This window comes from Mytilus trossulus, chromosome 8, assembly GCF_036588685.1.
Source record: "Mytilus trossulus isolate FHL-02 chromosome 8, PNRI_Mtr1.1.1.hap1, whole genome shotgun sequence".
In the NCBI taxonomy this organism is placed as follows: Eukaryota; Metazoa; Mollusca; class Bivalvia; order Mytilida; family Mytilidae; genus Mytilus; species Mytilus trossulus.
The window spans coordinates 40,927,161-40,949,225 of NC_086380.1; positions in this window are offsets into that span (position 1 = coordinate 40,927,161).

The following is a 22,065-nucleotide window of genomic DNA, read 5'->3' on the forward strand; positions in this document are numbered from 1 at the left end:
TACCCAAATGTTTGTTTATTAGTTATGTGACCAGTTATATATACAAGTCTAAATTACACATTAAACTTCATACATCACTGCAAACCCATGTTTTGTCAATTGTTTCTTTTTGACCTTTTGTAATTTGATAATATAGATATATAACTGGTCACATAACTCGATACAATGGATATAAAAAGATGTAGTTGTCCATCCAATTCACAATTTATAAAAGTAAACCATTATAGGTCAAAGTATGTGCATATCAAAAGACGAACACATTGTACGACTATTTTTCTATGTTTTTTTTTATTTCAATTTATAGGAGGATACACAAATTTGTATATCATTGTTTGAACACTGAAGCAAAGATGTTATTGTGGACCACTTCAAACAACGAAATGGCTATTACTGGCAACTTCCTTGTTTTACTTTTTCTTATCACTTGGTGTCCGTGGTCTTTAACTGAACTAAGCCACACTCATTTTAGATTAAAAGGGTATTCCATGATCCCTTATGTCAAGAAAAATTGCTAAAATAGCTAAACGTAGCAAATGTAAGTTTTATATCTATAGAAAATAGTGCAGTAGAAGAAAATTTAAAAATGTTCAAATCTACATGTTGTCCATTTTACGTCTAAACTGTTATACAACTTCTTATAGCAGTCCTATCATACTACTTTGCACGTCTTTTTTTTTTAATCAAAATCAATTTTGAGGTTTCTGATACCAATTTTAAATGACTTTGACATTGCGTTATTTACTACGCATTTAAAATATATTTAAAATATAGGAACATCTGTTCTTAAGTCAGGAAAACATAAAGTTTTAATAACAGATTTTTTTTCTCTCGGAAAGAAGAATTCAAGTTGCTTCGCTCAATGAAATGTAGGGTAGTTGCTTCTCAAATGTCTAACAAGAAAATGTATTTTTTTCTAACCTCACTAACACGAACCTCACTAACACGACTAAGAAAAACATATTGTGGTCTCTTTTTTTGTATTTAGGCTGCAATGAAATTTTACTGGAGACCAAAAAGACACCACAATATGTTTTTCTTAGTCGTGTTAGTGAGGTTAAAGAAAAATACAACCGGGTTAACTAAAAGTTCATGGCGTCCCCAATATAAGAAAAAAAATCACAGTACAATGTATATGTTTTTCTTAGTGAGGTTAGAAATAACACACGAAGATGTTACATTAATGGTCAGTAAAAGTTCACTGCATCCAAAGTAAAAGACAACATTTCACAATACATGTTTTTAAATGTGACGTTGGATAAAAACACAATTTATCGAAAATGACAATAATCGTGTTGATTTTTGTGGCACTGCAAATCAAGAATTCAGATCTCTTTCAACTTCTAGTGTATTTGATTAAATCTCTGAAATCTAGGTATGATTCTCGCGGTTCTTTTTTTATAGACAAATTACTAAATTGTTTACCTTCAGAGCACTTACTTTCATCTAGCGTTATAGACCTATGCAATTGTACCTTTGAATAGAATGTAAAATTGAGAATTGAAGGAGCAAAGACTGGCGTCCAGAATATGAATCAGCATACAATAATATAAGTTATGTAATATTGATAAATCTGTTCGGTTAAAAATGTCAAACGCTATCAGTATTAATTACCCGACTAAATGGTAGAATGGGGCTGAATATTGAAATACTACTTTTTGATAAATATTCCTAAAGTAATGAACTAGAGCAGTTCTCGCTCTAAGACACACTCCATAATCTGGTATATTATAAGAGAATAAACCTGAGGCACGGGGAGGCACTCTACTGCCTCCACACGGCACTAAAGGCAAACTCTGTAAACATGATCGCTTTGGTCTGTTTGACCGTCCAATATTTTTTGTCGATTCCTATAATTTGTTTTATGTATTAAGGAAATGATAAGAAAATCAAATTTTCAATCATTTTTGATAAAATATCTGACCTCAAGTTTTTGAATTGATTATCTAGACCTAATATAGTTAAACAGATAAACACTTATAATACTGGAGGTTGTACCAAACACCTTGACTACAAATGATTTGGCTCGTTTTGTTTTCAAACAATTTTTACCAAATATTTACCTTGACTCTTTCACAAAAATATAAGAAAATTCCATTGGATACAAATCTAAAGTTTGACAAACACTAATTCTAATCATTGAGAAGCTTAATGTGCCCTTTACAATAGAACGTGGTTAAAATGTTCAGCTATTTTTAGTTACAGAATTACCCTCTTGTAGTTTTATGTAGCACCTAAATAATTTTGACTATCCCTCTGTTATCTTTGCCCCTCTTTTTTAAGAAATGTCTGTAATCACCATTATTATTCAATTGTAATATTTTATTTTGTTTTATATTATACCATTATTTTTACTGAATTTAATCACCAGTTCCATGTCGTTCCTTCACTCTTGTTTGCACTATTGTTTTCCTACTTATCGATGTTTCAATAAAGGTGAGAGATGAGAACTATTGAGTTTAAAAAGAATTAGATATACCTATCCACAAGTTCAAGATTGCCAGTAATCATGTTTAAGAACATAACATTGATTGTTTATGTTTCTGTTTATTTTTTAAAACTCGGGTCGATTTTGAGTGACTTCAATAGCTTTTACCAAAATCTAAGCTGGTTGTAGATTTTTTTCTCTCGATTTGAAACCAAAATAATAAAATTATAAAAGTCAGAGTAAACCTTTTTCAGCCGTTTCTTAAAAGCCAATATCTCGAAAAGATGCTCCATAAAATATTTATACTTTTTTAAATTCAACTTAGTACATCCTTATATAAGCAATAGTCAGAACCTGTTTGCAAGCACAAATAATAAAATGGATGTTTCAAAAAATAATTTGAAATGGGGAATGTGTCAAAAAGACAGCAACTTGATCAAAGAGCAGAAAACAGCCGAAAGCCATTTATGGTTCTTCAATACAGCAGAAAAATCACGCAACCGACGATACAAACATATCTGTAAAAGACGTTATTATGTAAAAGTGTTCCGCAAGCGTCATTCGAGATTTGAATTTCAGTTTTAAGTAACATAAAAGAATATATGCTACCAGAACATTGATAAAGAATAAGGTTTTTTTCTTGAACGGGCAGATTAAATAAAGGGCTCATGCATCGAAACGTGTTTTTTGGGAAAATATTCCAACTTTAAAAATATTATTGAAGTTTAAAATGCAATATATTAGATTTGTCGATTGCTACGTTTTTAGCTCACCTGGCCCATAGGGCCAAGTGAGCTTTTCTCATCACTTTGCGTCCGTCTTCGTCGTCGTCGTCGTTGTCGTCTTCGTCTGTTAGAAAAACTACCCCAAGATGAAACATTCAAGGCCAGTAAGAATTTATAACGGCTCTAATATTAAAAAAGAATTCACACTATGTTTTTCGTAGTGAAGTTAAAGAAAATTTACTTAGATATAACATTCAAGGCCAGTAACAGTTTATAACATCCCCAATATAAGAATAGAAATAACATTATATGTTTTTCTTAGTAAGGTTAGGAAAAAACACATCAATATGTTACATTTATGATCAATAAAAGTTCATTGAATAATAGACAACATTTCACAATATATGTTTTTTTAAAGTTACGTTGGACAAAAACACGACGTATCGAAAATGACAATTAATCGTGATTGACTTGTGGCACTGCAAATCAAGAATTCAGATTTCATTCAAGTTCCAGTGTATTTGATTAAATCTCCGAAAGCTGGGTATAATTTTTTTATAGACAAATTTCTAATATGTTTACCTTCATAGCACTTAATTTCATTCTACCGTTAAAGTTCTATGCAATGATGCATTTGAATAGGATGATCGCTTTGGTCTGTTTTAACGTCCAATATTTTTTGTCGATTCCTGAAGGTTATATATCTTAATATAAAATAATTAGAATAGTTGTTGTTTGTTCAAGATAAAAAAAAAATGCAATGTGACTTTTATTTCATTCCATGGTTTCTTCTTTCTTTATTTATTGGTCGATTGCAAATCAAGTTCCTTTAGCCTCATTTTAAGATCTGAAATTGAAAGGAAATATTTGTTTTGTTTATGTTTCAGGGTACATCAGCTACATTAGAGTAGCTGCTTCTTTGACTGATGACTTGGATGTTATCTCAAATTGGGCAAAACCATGGGCTGTTAAATTTAACTCTATAAGAAAACTAAAATTATTATTTACTAGAAGAGAAAGGGAGCACCCACCTGATTTTTTGGAATAAAGGGGGAAGAGGTTGAGAAATTAAATATCCACTGTCATCTTGGGATGTCATTTCAGTCAGCAGCTTCATGGAACTCACATATTGATATTATTTATAAAAGCATTCTCTCGTCTATCTGTGATTCGTCAAGTTAAACATCTATTAGATAGGAGTTCACTTATACGTATTTTTATGCTTTTATTAGACCTACATTAGAGTATGGTGATGTTGTATGGGGCAATTGCTCCCAGCACGAGTCCGAGCTTCTTGAAAATATTCAGATAGAAGCCGCTATTATTACAGGTTTACGACGTAATTCCTCCAGACAAAAACTTTATATTGAATTAGGTTAAGAAACTCTGGAAAATAGACGTAATAAACATAAGCTTATACTATTCTATAAAATATAAAATGGGATGACACCTGCATACTTATATGAGTTAGTCCAGCCAAATCTTCCCAGACAACCCCCTTATGCTTTTAGGGATGAAAATAACACTTTTCATCCACGTCTTGCTAGAACTAGCTCATATTTTAATAGTTTCATTCCTTCCACTATAAGACTTTGGAATAGTCTTCTTTTGAGTTAACTAAAATCTTCAGGTTTGGATTTATTTAGAAGTGGACTGGAAAAGTTTTATAGGACTGATGATATATTTAAACTTTTCAACTATTGGATAAGGAAACTTATTATAAGTCATTGTCAACTCAGAAATAATGCTAGCAACCTAAATTCTCATCTGTTTAATCAGTTTTTTATCGGAGAACACTGTTTGCGCAAACTGTAATCACCCTGTGGAGGATAACAATCATTTCTCTTTCATTTGCCCTAAGTACAATGATATAAGACAGATCCTACTGGATTCCTTTCACTCCATTGCTGACAATGTTGATATAAATATTGAATTATTACTTATTGGTAACAGATTATTTTCCTATGATGTGAATATTGCTATTTTTAAATCTGTTCATAAATATATCAGTGACACTCAACTTGTTGTTTCATTAAATTAGTTTTATTTTTTTTATTATTTTCTCCTCTGCCTAAACATTAATTCATTTTATCCACTAAGCAAGCTTAGTTTCTCTTTCAAGCCATATATATATATATCTATTTTTCTAATGACTTAAAATGATATTTGCATGTTTCAAGGTTCTGTAATACACGATGAGTAAGTGCCTATATACTTAAATATACTTTGCATTTAGTTAGTAACGCTGTAAACATATATTTGCTCGTGTGTGCTCATAAGTAGCATGCATGTTCCACTATATTGCATTATTTTACATACAGTTGTTATAATTGAATTATACCTAGAACATCTAATATGGAGAGAGCTTTACTAGGCTGTGTCTGTTGCTCAATCCTTTTCATATCTTAATGAATAAAATATGTTTAAAATCAAACATAGATAATATCAGTTTTGCACCTTGAAAACCTATATGATAGAGAAAATGTGTGGTAGCAGAACTTTAAAAATGTTCAAATCAACCTGTTATCCATTTACATCTAAATTGTTAAACAACTTCTTATAGCAGTCATATCATTCTACTTTGCACGTCATTCTTTTAATCAAAATAAATTTAGATATAAGAAAACATATAACTTTTTTGTGAGGTTAGAAAAAATACACCAAGATGTTACATTCATGTTAAATAAAAGTTCATTGCGTTCTCAATACAAGAAAACAAATCACACATTATGTTTTTTATTGACATTACAAAAAATACACCTATATGTTACATTCAAGGCAAGTAAATGTTCATTGCCTCCATAATATTAGAAAAGAAATCACATTTTATGTTTTTCTTAGTGAGGTTAGAAAAAATACATCAGTATGTTACACTCATGGTCAGTAAAACTTCATTGCATCCAAAATAAAAGACAAAATTTCACAATATATGTTTCTTAAAGTGACGTTGGAAAAAAAAGCACAATGTAACAAAAATGCATTAATCGTGATTGATTTTTGTTGCACTGCAAATCAAAAATTCAGATTTCTTTCAATATCCAGTGTTTTTGATTCAATCTCTGAAATCTAGGTATGATTTACGCGGTTTTTTTTTAGACAAATTACTAATATGTTTACCTTTATAGCACTTACTTTAATTCGAGCGTTAAAGTTCAATGCAATGATAAATATTGTATCTAGCACCTTACTGGTTTTAGCTTTTAATCGCTCGTCAAAAACTCTGAACAAGGAGATAAAAACTTTCTATTATTTGGCTCATGATGTGCTTCATATATATTTGTTAAGAGGCCAGCTGAAGGACGCCTCCGGGTGCGGGAATTTTATTCGGTGCAATAAAGACCTGTTGGTGACCTTCTGCTGTTGTCTATTCTATTGTCGGGTTGTTGCCTCTTTGACACATTCCCATGCTAAATTTTATTGGTACTACATTAAGATACCTAAGATAGCTGCTGCGTTTGTTTAGTTTCTTTTATACATGTTATACTTAAATAAATTAACACCTTAGTTGCCTAATGATTTTCCGAATCTAAAAACTGATAGATTTTAGTTTTCTTAAGTGTGTCTTGTTGACTAAATATTATTTGTATGTTTGTCTTTTTTTAACTATGGCGTTGGTAGTTAATATTCGATCTATGATTTTGACTGTCCCTCTGGTATCTTTTGCCCCTCTATTTGAATAAAGGTTTGTAATAACCATTATATTCTAATTCGTCACCTCAAACGCATATAAAGTATTTATAAAATAAAAACAAACACTTGTTACATAGGAATAGCTCGCCAGCATGTGCAGCTTACTGTTAAATTTTATAAAATCAAAATATTGGGTCCCGATGTCATGATATCGGTCACAACGCTGCGTATTACACGACAGCCTACAAAAAAGAAAAACAAAATCAGAAATCATATATACATATAAATCTTAATAATCAAACAAACAATGTCCTACTGATAGTATAAATATCTTTCTATCTATGCGTGAAAACATTTCAAATATACAAGCATCTTAATCCGGGTGGGGGTGGGGGTCTTTACCTAAACTAAGCTGCTTTACTGAACGGTATACGAGCTTCGACCATATATCTTAAATTACTTAAACTAGCCAACTATTTGCGCTTTAAAAATTCCGTGCTATTTACATAACAAATATCATACTCTATATATTTACGCAATGCGACAAATATTGACCAATCCGAAATATCATATATTTAAAACACAAACCTGTTAATCCAATATAAACACCAATAGATGACCACTATGCGGACACACAATCACGTGTGATTGTTTACATGATAGCTAACACGTGTATGCTCAACTTTGATAAATACATTTATTAATCAATTGTAATATTGTATGTTGTTTTATATATTATACCGTTATTTTATCGTATTTTTGTTGTATCACTTACCTATTTTTACTTCTTTACTTTTGTTCACATTTTTTGTGTCTATTTATCGATATAACTATAAAGTCTAAGGATTTTAGAACTATAGAGATTAAAAAAAAACTAGCTATACATATCGACAAGTTCAAGATTGCCATTTGTCATGTGTTTAAGAACTCCATTGATTGTTTATGTTTATTTTATTTTTAATGACTCGGATCGACTTCGAATGACTTCAATAGCTTTAACCAAAATCTAAGCCAGTTGTAGATTTTTTTCTCGATTTGAAATCCAAATTAATAACAACGAAATTATATATAAGGGTAAAACTTTTGCCGCCATTTTTTTTTATTGAAAAAATAAATTTCAATTAAAACATGTTTCAAAAGATTCAGTTATTTTGATGGGCATACAATACAAAATCGACATTCAAAAATTATATGTTATTTACACACAAGAAATGGGAATTCGATTACATTCTTCTCTATGATATAGTTACATCATAACATTAAGAATTAAGAAAAGAAATAAATAGTTATACCAATAGTTTTTCTGTGGTTGCATTTGAACACTTCACGAGCATAACTTTCATCAAGTTTGCATGCCATCAACATTTTAAGACACCAGGTACATATACAATTTGGATTTAATACAAATATATGTTACCAGGACCTATAAAATATCTTCCAAAAATCTCTTTATTTGTATGTGAACATATAATGTATACTAGTAATTAGTAATGAATATCATTTTATCACACATACAGTAATTCCTCAAGATTGTGTAAAAAGAAAATGCCGGAGATCGTATCTACCAGGTAAGTGTCTTTTTTATTAGAGCTGCATAATTCAAAAATATATATTTCTTTGCATACACTAACATATAAAGAACTATAGCATAGCTAAACCAATATGTTAGTGGAATGCCAATGAAATAAATGTACTTCTCTATGCGATTCAACATGTTTAAAAGGTAAACAATTATATGTCAAATTCCGGAGCCTTGTTACAAAGACACAAAAGCTCTGGTCTGTAAAAATATAAATAAAGGCAATAGCTACAGGATTTTTTTAAGAAACTCAGTCTCGGAGACATAATGAAACAAGGCTTACATGTATTTTATATGGAAATATTTGTATTTGTTTTATTTGGAAGTTCATTTAAATGTATAACATATACACAGTATAGAAGGTGGGTTCCACGTGTTAAAAAAAGACGTCGGAGTTGCCTACTCTTGTTTTTGAATATTTTGGCCTCGAGCATCACTGCAGAGACATATTGATTGTCAAAATGCACACAAAATTTGGTAACGTTTATGTTATTTATAATATAAATGACGTCTGAGTTTACTTCACTTGTTTATATGATTCTAATGACGTTTAATTTTATTTTTCAGGCAGTGTTTCTCCTTCCTTGAGTGAATGCATTAGACTCCTTTGTTATCGTAAGTGAATTATCGAATTATATAAGAATAATACCACCATGCTTTTCAAATATATATTCATCAATGACTTGGTATAATGCTTAAAAATATAATTTCATGATTACAAAATTAAAAAGAAATGCTGATATTATTGATTTGAAATATGTGAGAGCTACAAATTAAGGATGTTTTCTGCCCAGTTTCAAAATAAATAACTTTCAATAAAACTAGTATATATTGATAGGGGATTAATTGAGGAATCAAAAAAGCAAAAACTATATAGGGGTCAATGCTTGATTTTGAGATATTAACCATTGGAATTTTGGCGAGAAAATGTTTTCTCTTGATTTTTCATTGCTTTATCATTGACCAGTTAAAGTTCTCAAATACTATTTGAAAATAAACAAAATATTAATAAACTTTAACAAATTGCTTATAATAATACATGGAAAAGATTTATGAAAGGAAAAATGGGGTCCAAATGGATAAAACCAGAGGATTTTGAATATATAACAAAAAAATCCAAAAATGACAAGCAGACATCCTTAAAGTTCATCTGTTAGTTCCTAATTTCATCCAAGGAAACGTAGTATTTAGAATTTCGATACAAACATGATTTAAGACATATTTATGTGTTTGCAATTCGTCGTTGAACAGAAGGAAATTATAAAGAAACCAATGTTCCAACTTCTCAAGTCAAAGAAAGCATCAGATGCAATTGGACTGAACAACTATCATTTCGTATTTCATCGTTTTACCATCCCTGGCTTGCAAATGTATGTACAGTGAATCTGACGAAAGCTAGTCGGTTCCTTGGACGCTATAAAGTGTATTTTTATAAAAAAAAAAAAAAAAAAATGAGAAATCGTACTTTCATATTCGAAATGGTATTAAATTTTCCATGTTGTGTTTTTTTTACTATTGTTTTTCTTCTTTTCTTGACATCTCGTCAGTTTATTTTTGACAGATGACTTTGAATGTATATTTTTGGTGTCTTCCTCAGATCTTTCTTAAAACATGATTCAGTTGAACGTTCACAACCATTCATTTTGTTTTACTGATTAGCCATAAAAAAAACAGAACATGAACCAATATTTGAGGGATATGTGTTCACGGCTATTTATGAGTTTTGTATGCGTTCGTTGACTTCATCAAAATTATGTAATCCCCTAACCTAATTCAATATCTCTATTATAACATCATAATTATAGAAAGCGTTCCAGGTGGGTGTGTACATGTCTGTAAAATCATTGGTTTAACCGATGAGTGTATTGCAATTATGTTTGGTGCAGAACTATTTTGTTTGATATGAATATTCAATCGAAAATACCACAATTTCATAATACGACGTTTTAAAAAATAGGTACTTGTAATAATAGCAAAGTTTTAGACTTTAGGAAATTTAAAAACATTCTGGAACAGTTCAAATAAAAAGTTACCGGTTTATAATTTTGAAGTTCATTTTCCACTGCTTTTGTTTACGAAAAAGTAAAATCACAAAAATACTGAACTCAGAGGAAAATCAATTTGGAAAGTCCACAATCACATGGCAAAATCAAAAAAACAAAACGCATCAAAAACGAATGGACAAGAACTGTCATATTCCTGACTTGGTACAGGCATTTTCAAATGTAGAAAATGGTGGATTAAACCTGGTTCTATAGCGCTAACCCTCTCACTTTAATAACAGTCTCATCAAATTCCGTTACATTTACATGATGCGTTAAATAAACAGTCACAATCAATAAAATAGTCAAAATATGGGAACATCAGTCATCATTGTATAACAATTCAACAGGACACAACAACATATACTATCTACGAACACATGGATTGATTTGAGTGTCTGACGTCAGAAAAATTATATACGTCACATAAATTTGTCGTTCAATGTGCATACAATAGTTATCAAAAGTACCTGGATTATAAACAATTTTAAAATTTACATAGGCAATGAGCGCAGACAGGGTTAAAAAATCAAAAGTATGTAAGAATAAATTACAGAAATCAAACTAGTCCAAAAGTTATACATAGAACTTATGAGAATCCAAAACTTTTAAAAGGAACAATTTAACAGGACACAAAAACCTATCCACGAACACATGGATCTACTTGAGTGTCCGACGTCAGAAAAATTATATACGTCACATAAATTTGTCGTTCAATGTGCATACAAACAATTTTAACAAAACTGCATTAATCGTGATTGATTTTTGTTGCACTGCAAATCAAAAATTCAGATTTCTTTCAATATCCAGTGTTTTTGATTCAATCTCTGAAATCTAGGTATGATTTTCGCGTTTTTTTTTTTAGACAAATTACTAATATGTTTACCTTTATAGCACTTACTTTAATTCGAGCGTTAAAGTTCAATGCAATGATAAATATTGTATCTAGCACCTTACTGGTTTTAGCTTTTAATCGCTCGTCAAAAACTCTGAACAAGGAGATAAAAACTTTCTATTATTTGGCTCATGATGTGCTTCATATATATTTGTTAAGAGGCCAGCTGAAGGACGCCTCCGGGTGCGGGAATTTTATTCGGTGCAATAAAGACCTGTTGGTGACCTTCTGCTGTTGTCTATTCTATTGTCGGGTTGTTGCCTCTTTGACACATTCCCATGCTAAATTTTATTGGTACTACATTAAGATACCTAAGATAGCTGCTGCGTTTGTTTAGTTTCTTTTATACATGTTATACTTAAATAAGTTAACACCTTAGTTGCCTAATGATTTTCCGAATCTAAAAACGGATAGATTTTAGTTTTCTTAAGTGTGTCTTGTTGACTAAATATTATTTGTATGTTTGTCTTTTTTTAACTATGGCGTTGGTAGTTAATATTCGATCTATGATTTTGACTGTCCCTCTGGTATCTTTTGCCCCTCTATTTGAATAAAGGTTTGTAATAACCATTATATTCTAATTCGTCACCTCAAACGCATATAAAGTATTTATAAAATAAAAACAAACACTTGTTACATAGGAATAGCTCGCCAGCATGTGCAGCTTACTGTTAAATTTTATAAAATCAAAATATTGAGTCCCGATGTTAAGTTTTACCACTGTCCCAAAATATAAAGAGGGTTTGGTGCCATCAAACATTGCCATACAACATCTCACCTTTTTTATAGTGGTCATTTTCATGGAAAATATCAACATTGCAAAACGTTACTTCACAAAAATACTGAACTATAAGAAAAATTCAAAACCAGAAAGTCTCCAATCAAATAGCAAAATCTAACGCTCAAACACATCAAACGAATGGACAAGAACAGTAAAATGCCTGACTTAATACAGGCCTTTTCTGATCTAGAAAATAGTGAATTAACCCTGGTTAGCTAGCTTAAAGGTAAAATCACCTCTATTTTATATGAAAAAATCTTATTACATATGAAACTATTTCTAATGTTTTGCTTATCATATTTTAACGGGATCATTTATTAGAATTTTGTATTTTTGAAACATTTTATTATTAAGGTAATAATGTTACCAGAAACCAGGCAATTCTTTTCTATTTCAGAGTGGCGGAAAGACCTTAAAAGAGACACTAGAAATCTTAAAAGGAAATAAAATGAACTCACCTTCCTGTTATTTCTTATCTTTTGCTTAACTTTAAAGCTAACAAAAAGGTATTATCATTATTTGATACGTAAATATAACATATAGTTGCTGACGTCATTTTCGCAATCATACAAAATCTTTTGTTTATAAAATAAGCAATCAAGACGCTAAATAGTGTTATTGAGGACTATAGCTTTATGTTTCGTCTGATCTAAAATTTAAAATCAAAGTTTTTAATGTTTTTGTGTACGGTAAAACCTGTATAAACCGGCCAGCTACAGGACTATGACAAGGGCCGGTTTGGACAGTGAGCCGGTTTATCCAGGTTTCCGTTTGGACCGGAAGTAAATGACTTGTGACGTCCTATATATTGCATGTAAAAGTTCTGTCTGATTGTAAATTATAAACTAACAAATACAAAACGCACCAAAGTAATAACGTATGATCGTTGTTTTTGGATCTTCATATGCATTGGCTATAGAAATTTAAGAAACTGGTTGTTCCTCCAATTAAAAAAAATCACCGTGTTTTACATATCCTCGCATATCAAATAGACCTCCGTAGCATCAGTCTCCAACTTGTCAATTTCACTTTCACTTCGTTTTTCTTGGTTTTCATTTGCATCATAATACTGGCGTTGTTTGGATTGTGAGACGAGAGTCTCAATTTACTTTAATTTGAAACGTTGGTATGGCCGATTAAAAAGCCGGAATAGTGTCAAACAAAATTTCATCACTTTCGAAACATTGTCGTACAGTGCGTACTACCCATTGATTGTTGTCATCCGGTTGTTCTTCATTTTCAGGGTCATTGGTTTATGGAATCACAAGTTATAACGTTAGTTCAATCCGAAATATATTCTGTGTGTTTTTTTCGTTCAATTGACACGTTTATAACGTTTTAATAAATAATACAGCTCACTACTTTACGATTGTTAGTTCACAGTTTAACACCTGGCTTATTGTTTACCTTGAAAAGCCATATTGTATAAACAAACATGTTTTGATTGCATATCGATCATTTGAAATTAATTAGACAAACCGGTTTTGAAGGTAATAGTTGATTTAAATAAGAGTATTGGGACTGCATCATAAGAACGGAATTCGGAATACACAGGGTCCGGTTTACAAAGAGTATTTTACCAAAGACTTTAAATTATAAAAAAAATGGGACTTTAATTTTCGGCCGGAATGGACAGGAAACCGGTTTATTCAGGGTCCGGTTTACTCAGGTTTGACTGTAATTATAATGCATTTGAAGGTATATCAGTCATCTAAATTTATTCATACATTAACATAAAACAAAATGTGAAATAATTTACAGTTTTAAATTTGGTTTGTATTTTGGTTACAGTTTATAGCGATATCTAGTGATCTGAATTGGTCACTGTTGGTGAAATTTTGTCGTGTTGTTATTTAATGATAGAAGACATGTTACGAAAAGGTATATACTCGACGCTGAGGTTGACAAATTAGACCTTAAATGCGGGTACTGTATCAAAACACAAAAGTGATTTGAAGATTGAAATTAGCTGTATCAATTAAATTTTGTGTTTAAACTACGTAGTAGTGAGGTTCGTGTATATTTATTTCTTATTACAAACGTCCCTTCGAAATCTTTATCATGATAGATAATTTCATTATATTTTTTTTCTTTTTTGAGCAAATATTTCATGATATTTATTTTATGAAGAATAAAAATCATATAACCCATAAGATGTCTTCCTTTTTATATTAGGAACAGTCATGAAAGCGAGGGTATAGCAGAAAAGATCTGAAATCCATAAGGAATGTCGGGGGAAAAGGAGTAATGAGAAAGAGAAAAATAAGTCCCTTAAAAATTAAAGCAACTTATTATTTTAATTTTTTTTCGAACTCACAAAAGTGACAGATATTTAATTTAAACACCGCTGAAAAAGTTGCGGGAGGGGGAGGTAAATACTGTTATACTTCCTTCTGTCCGCCCATCAGTCTATCTACTCGCCTGTTTCCGTGCTATTTTCAGACCAGAAAGAAGGCCGAAGGCACAATTTTACCCCATATACAGGCAGTGCATACCTACGCAGGTTTTTGTGGACAAAAGAAAAATATCAGGTCCTCGGGATTTTGTCATTTAAAGTAAAATAACAAATACCGCATGTCGTTCTCCGCTTGTTTCCTCTATTGGTACATGCTTTAGGGCACTAAAAATCTTTCTTGGTCAGTGGAAGCATTTAGGGACATCCGAATATTTGTAACACCTATTTATCATTATAACTATAGATGATCAGGGCCATATTAGATAGGACACTTGAAGGCACATGTATAATCAGTGAATAAAACTGACATGGTGAAACCTGGTAAGCACGTTGTCTATATCTTTGTTTTGTTCTAAATATTAAAGGATATCATGAATCGGTTGATCGAATCAATGCGTTGGAGTCCCAAATCACTAGCGATATTTTCGCGGTCTTACATTGTTAGACATAAGCACAGGTGGCTGGTCTGTTATTTTACCGACTATCTTCTGTCTCAGATTCTGGCAGTTTGGATAGATGTAATTTCGAATGTCAGGGTATACAAGTATAAATCTTAGCAGGAGACACTACCCCATGCCAAAACATATGATCTGGCTTCTTTTTTTTATTTCATTCCATTTTTTTCAGTTTATTGTTGTAATCCTCATCTCTTTCATTCTATTCGGTTTACGAGATTTGATTATTGGTAACCTTATAAATTTGAAAAATTATTATTTCATGGTTAAGTACTTATTCACTTTTGATTTTGATTTTATATTTTATAAAAACGACACAGTATTGTTTGGATAATCCTTCAAAGATTTTAAATAAACACTATTGAAGGATTCTGTGAGAATTTTGCGCTTGTGAAATCATATCTCAATGTTATTTTGGCCAATAACTATGAATTTAAACTAGAAAATCACAGGCTATAGTGATGTTTAAACAATAAACACAATTGACCGAAAGCAATCGGTGAAATGATTCGTTTTAGGAACATCACATATATTTTTTTCTTTTTGTATATTCTCTGAATTAAGGTTGACTTTTTAGGTTACGACATAATTTGAAACGTTTAAGAGAACTCAACCCACATAATTCCCTATATCGTTAGACATTTGTGTAACAGCATAACATACAACCACACTGTAAAAATCTGATGAGAAGGACTTCACTCATCAGATTATCACGAGTTTAGGCATAAAAAGTCCCAATGGTTCTCTATATTCAAAGAGAAATAAAACAATTTGTATCAATATTAAACTATCTTGAACAGTTCTACATTATGGTAAAAATCTATCGTGAATATTAAATCAGTATATTCCTTCATTAAATGGTAATAAGAGCTATCTCATTGAACATTATGGATAATGTGGTAAATCATATCGTTATTCAAAACTGATCGTAAAATCTAGTGTTAACATTTTTTTAATTGCTAAAAATAAATTAAGTGTCAGAAGCTATATTTTTTCCGTTGACAATTTTATACACTTAAATTCTATTTTTGTGTATTTTATTTTTCCGTAAATAATAACCATATTAACAATGAAAGCATTACATTTGATTCTTTCTGCTCTTTTACTCTTAATTCTATCGTAAAATTTTGAGATATATAAATCCAAAGTTAACTATAATAGTTTCTGTATGGTAAAGTATGTAAATTATGAACGAGTTTCATTATGTGTAAAGGAAAATATTCTTAAAGTTAATAAAAAGAGGTTATTTTTTTGAGATAATTTTACATATATGATGAACAATTTCTTTCCTGCTCATTCTTTTTCAATGTCACATATAACTACTTTGTAAAAACGGACTTTTTGAAAACAGTTTTACTCATGGTTAAAAAATGACACACAGTTAAGACCCGTATATGTGTTCGCTTTATCGATTTATGACTATTGAACAGCGGTAAACTACTGTTGACTTTATAGGTGTATTGGTTAGACATACTTGTTTGATGATGCAATTTCAGCCAGTGGTTTCGGTTAAGGTTTATATTACCTTCGCAATTTTTTTCTTTTCTTTATAACTTATTATTTTTCTTCATGAATCTACAAGTATCAACATATATTTATATTGTGGCATAATAAGCAAGCAAATGAAATAGAAAAAAGCATTATAAGCATTCTATGAACTAACACTTAGAAATCTATGGATTAAGTATAGTAATAACATTATCATTAATATAGTAATACTAGTGCAGGAAATATATATGAGCATACATATGGTATGGTATAACAGTATACAGATAATTTCAAATGCTCATATACATACATGTTAAATTTAATTAATGACATTAGCCCAGGGGTTCCAGTACAAGTTGTGTTCTTCCACACTTAAGTATTTTGAAGAAATATGTTTCTCTAAAATCAAGTTTTCTTTTATGTAGTTTTGAAGACCTTTTATATTAGGTTTTATATCTTGCATCTTACATCTGTAAATAAAGTACTTCGTCAGTAAGATAACTTTATTTTTAATAAAGTTCAATTTTACAATTTTCATAGAGGCCAAAAATGACAATTTTCAAATTAAGTGGAATTTCGATAAGAACCTTATCGAAAATCCATGATTTTAGATTGTGCCAAATGTCGGCTACAATATGACAACCCCAAAGTAAATGTTCTATAGTTTCAGGCTCTTCCTTGCAAAATGTACACAAATTACAACTAACAAGCTTCATTTTAAAACGTAAAGCATTTGTCCCTGAAATATAATGAATAATTCTATATTGAAACCAACATAACCTAGTGTTTTTGAAACCTTGGTTACACACAAGTGTATTTTTTTCCAATTTTCTACAACTTTGTTAAGAATACCTTCCCATTTTTTTTCTGCTACAAAATCTGTAGGTAAGATTCATTGATTTAAAATAGTATACATGTCCTTTGAGCCTTTTTCGGACTTGAAGAAAATTTTAATATTAAAAGGTATAATAGCCTGATGTTTTTTTTCTCTTTCAGTGTTGATTCCAATATCTTGTAGCCACTTTTTTAGTGCTAATATAAGTCCATAAAACTGAAGAAATATGGGTTTAAAATTATACATTATTTCAAAATTTTGATATGTTAATATATTTCCATGTTCATGTAACAGGTCATTTACAGTCCATACCCCATGGTTTGCCCAATTTTTATAGTAAACACTGAAATTATTAATTTTGATATGTTTGTCATGCCATATAGATGTAGAAATGACTTCCTCAAAATAAAATGGATGTCTGAGTTTTGACATAGTTTTCCAGGCATGAAAAACTTCATCCCAAAATATTTTTTTGGATTTTTTAGTAATTCCAAAATAAGCCAACTCTGTAAAATTTATATTTTGGGTGGAGGTAAATAATTGAATCCACTTAGATTTTGACTTTTATAATCTTCTAACCCAAATTAGTTTTAAACCTTGTATAAAATTTCTCAAATTAATCATTATTAGCCCCCCTCGGAAGTATTCCTGACATAGAAGGTCCCGCTTGATCTTGTCAGGCTTATCATGCCAAATGAATGAATAAATTTTTAAATTAGGTTTAAACATTAAATAATTGTTTAGACAAAAGAGAAGAGATCACACAAGAAGCACCTCAAAACCACAAAATGTCCATTGTTTCTATGCTTCCTTATCTGATCTGGTCAAATTTGTCTTATATATCACATCACTACAACATGTGAGGTGTCACTTTTCATCTTTGGATTTTAATAAGCATACACAATTTGTTAATCAACTATAATTGAGATCAAAAACTAAATATTCATTTTTCAAGCTCACCTTAAGGTATAAATTCCTATCCCCTTTTGAGTATTGAAGGTACAAAATGTACATGTTTTATTTCAATCCTAATGTTTATTTTTAAGAAATGTAGAGTCTTAACATATAAAAAAGCACCCCGTACATCCTCCAAATCTTTAAATACACACTTCTTAAGGTGATCTTATAAATTCATACGCATTGAAATAGACTAAAGCATGCATTTTCTGTAATATGTAAACAACTCAACACAAAATGCGGAACGAAAGAAGCAAAAAAAAACAAAAAAAATCAAATTATAACATATAATACATATATGTATGCATGCATTTATTCAATATAACAATAAAAGCTAAGAAAAAAAGCTATGTATCAAATAAAACTAGTCAAACAAAATAGAGCAAAAATAAAGAAGCAAAATTTAAAATAAAATGTAAGCCAAATAAAAAAGCAACATTTTTTTTTCTTTCTATACTTACTACATGAACTAAAGGCTGTAAATAGAAATCTAAACAATACAAATTCTTGTTTCAATGTAATATATATAATGTTTTCTAGAATTCATTATTAAATTTATATCTTCTTATATTCTTAGTTAATTTATATACTCAATAGTATTATATATTATATATGACATTTTATATATATAGTAACCAGTTTTTATCTTAGAATAGTATACATGTATATACAAGTATATAAAACTGCAGTACAATAATTATCCCCATGAAGACCATTCTTCTGAACTATCTTTACGAGTCTCTAATGTCATGTGGGCCCCCTTTGCTCGAATTCTTGTTTGTAATTTGTCCCTTTTTCTTATTTTGTATGCCTTATGCGAAAGTAAAAATCTCTCCTCCTTCATTGAAATTGGCAGATCATCAAGTATGCGTATTTTTTTCTTTTTTAAGTTGTGCGCGTTGGACATGATGAGTTGCTTATCCCCAAAATGCAGGAAACGAACAATGATAGGCTTTGGACCTTTCCCATGTGTAGGGACTCTATGTGCATTTGCGATGGGTATAGCATTAGCTTTTCTATCATCGATATGCATGTCTTCACTGAAGAGTTTTCTTGTTCTAGCATACACATTCTCATCTTTTTTGGTGTCATTTATACCATATATCAGTATGTTATACTTTCTATCATGTTTTTCTAGTAAAACAGCTAGCTCTTTAAGGTCATCAATTTGCTTTTGTAACTCCATTTTTTGTTTTTCAAGTTTATCATTCTCTATGAATTGAATCTGTGCATCCATACCTTGAACACCTCTTTCGAGCTCTGTGAAATCATTACGAAGAGTGTTCAGCTCTTTGTGGGAGGTTTCGTACTTAACATTGAGCACATTTACATCAGCCTTCACCTCGTTTATCATACTTGTCAAGTTACGTTCAACTTTATTCAGCTATGTAGAAAAGACAGTAACTTTAAAAGGTCGATTTCTATCCGACGCAGCTCATGTGTTGTTATATGGGAGTGAAATATTGGATAATAAATGGACTAAATAAAAAATGAACATAATCTTTTTCAACTATGCAAGGACATGAAACAAGAAAGTATTTATGTCAAAAATATAGAAGACCTATTGCATACAGTATAAGAAAAACAGACGGCCAAAACACAAAAACTTAACTATAATCACTGAATTTCTTATCTATTCCCATAATAAGGGTCTTCAAATCATCAAATTGTTCTTGTGATGCCATGTTGGATTATAAAAGTACAATTTTATAGTTTTATCTGACTACTCGTACTGCACTATACAGTACACTCAGCACGTACATGTATAGTGTAGTTTTCTTTTTTGTTGAGAATTGTATCGTTATAATACCACTCTGGTTGTGTGTTTAAAGAAAACCCTAGGTGATGCCAGGGACTGTATATATATTTTGTCTTTGTTTATTGTAATAATATAGAAAAGTAAAAAATTACTTCATTACTCGTAACGGCTTCGTTGTGCCCAGCTCATCTGCGGTGCATGGATATGGGCTAATATTGCCTTATATTGACGGGACATTATATTGTTGTATATAGTTATGTCAATTCATGGGCGCAGCCATTGGGGTCCGCTCGATTTCTAATTCGAAATTTAAAATTATAAAAAGGCAGCCAGTGAAGTTTTTTCTGTTGTCATGTATTGAAATGAAATATTATGATATAACTTAATCTGCTATATTCTATTCTAATTTAAGATGTTAAGTATTTTTTTGAATTCGTGTGTTTCATGTATGCTACTATGAGTGGTTTTTTTGAAATTATTTGTTTAGTGTGCTATTTGTGAAATTTTGAATTTTATGCATTTTTAATACATTTCATTTTTATGTATATAATTTTTTTTTTAATTCTTCGTCAATTTATCCCTTTCTGCACCCATTGTATAAAAAAAAATAATCAACGTGTTGTTCTTCATTGGTTAAAATCCGATTATGACGTCAAAATTTCTTGCTTTCCTCTGAATACCCTATTGTGACTTCATGATAAAAGGCGACCATGCCTGATGACGTCACATAGAAAGAACACATATTTCTTCAAATCACTCGAAAAGAAGGAATACGTTTGCCTGTATACTGTTTGAAAATCATTAGAGAAACAGATTCTACCACCAAATCTCGTGTAATACGAATTTATCCACTCTCGACAGTTAAATTTTAAATATTTAAAATGCTCGGCGAGCCTCGCGTTTTAAATTTGAATATTTAACTGTCTCGAGGGGATAAATATCGTATCACACTCGATGCAGTGGTAGAATCTATATTTAGCTTCTCTGTAACCTTTGTAGTTGCATGGTTTAATGAGAATAAACTTATCCATCTATAATTCAAAATTAAGAGGCAGTGTTTTCGAGAAAAAAATTCAAGTTGTTAATCTCTATGATTATATTTTGTTTTAAAGAATATAGGTGTTGATTTAACTTTATTCTTTGTTTTGTACCGTAATGTACTTTCCATTGTTCCTCTTTTTTTGTCGTTATAATGGTATCAATTTTGATAACAACATTATTACGTTTCTTGAACTTATCGCTGAACTTCTATGTCCTCAACATTTATCAAATAATGTGTAAGACAAAACATTATACTTAATATAATATATAAATAACCTATATGATATATTAAAAGTACATGTTAATCATAATTCATTGAATGATAAACCATGTAATTCAGCTAATAGAATATAGTCTAAAAGGTACTTAAAGTATTATACATGTTATATAAAGGCTTGACAATGGTTCTACTATTTTAGATCATATTATAAAACGAAACTGTGGGATAAATACCTGAATTCCTTATTATAAAAAATACGATGTGTTGTTTACACTTTATAAAAATGTACCATTTACACATAAAATACATGATAATGAACAAATCAAAATATACTGTACAGTTTATGGCATCTTTTTTAAATTTCCTATGTATTGCTACGCAAAGAAAAATATTAACACTCGGACAATTTAGTTCAAGTTCCAAATCATAGTCATAGAGCGCTCGCCTGGAGTGCTGGAATAAAAAGTTTGATCCTGGACAGATCTAACATTAGATTTGTTAAAGTCTATTTTCTCTTTCTTTTCCCCATCTAAAGATTGAGAGTATGGTACAATTGCTCCAGATTTAAAATAATAACTCCTGGTAAGGTCATTCTTGTGCAATGCCGGATTCATTAGATATCATTGCATTCTTGTCCTGTATATTGATTTGACCTGGAACTGGAATCAAACAGCAACCCATCTGCTATAAAGGGGAATGTCATTCTCTAGTTATGTTTAATAACCGAGTGAATTAAAATATATGGTAAATGACGTCATGTTGGATTAATTTGTATAGA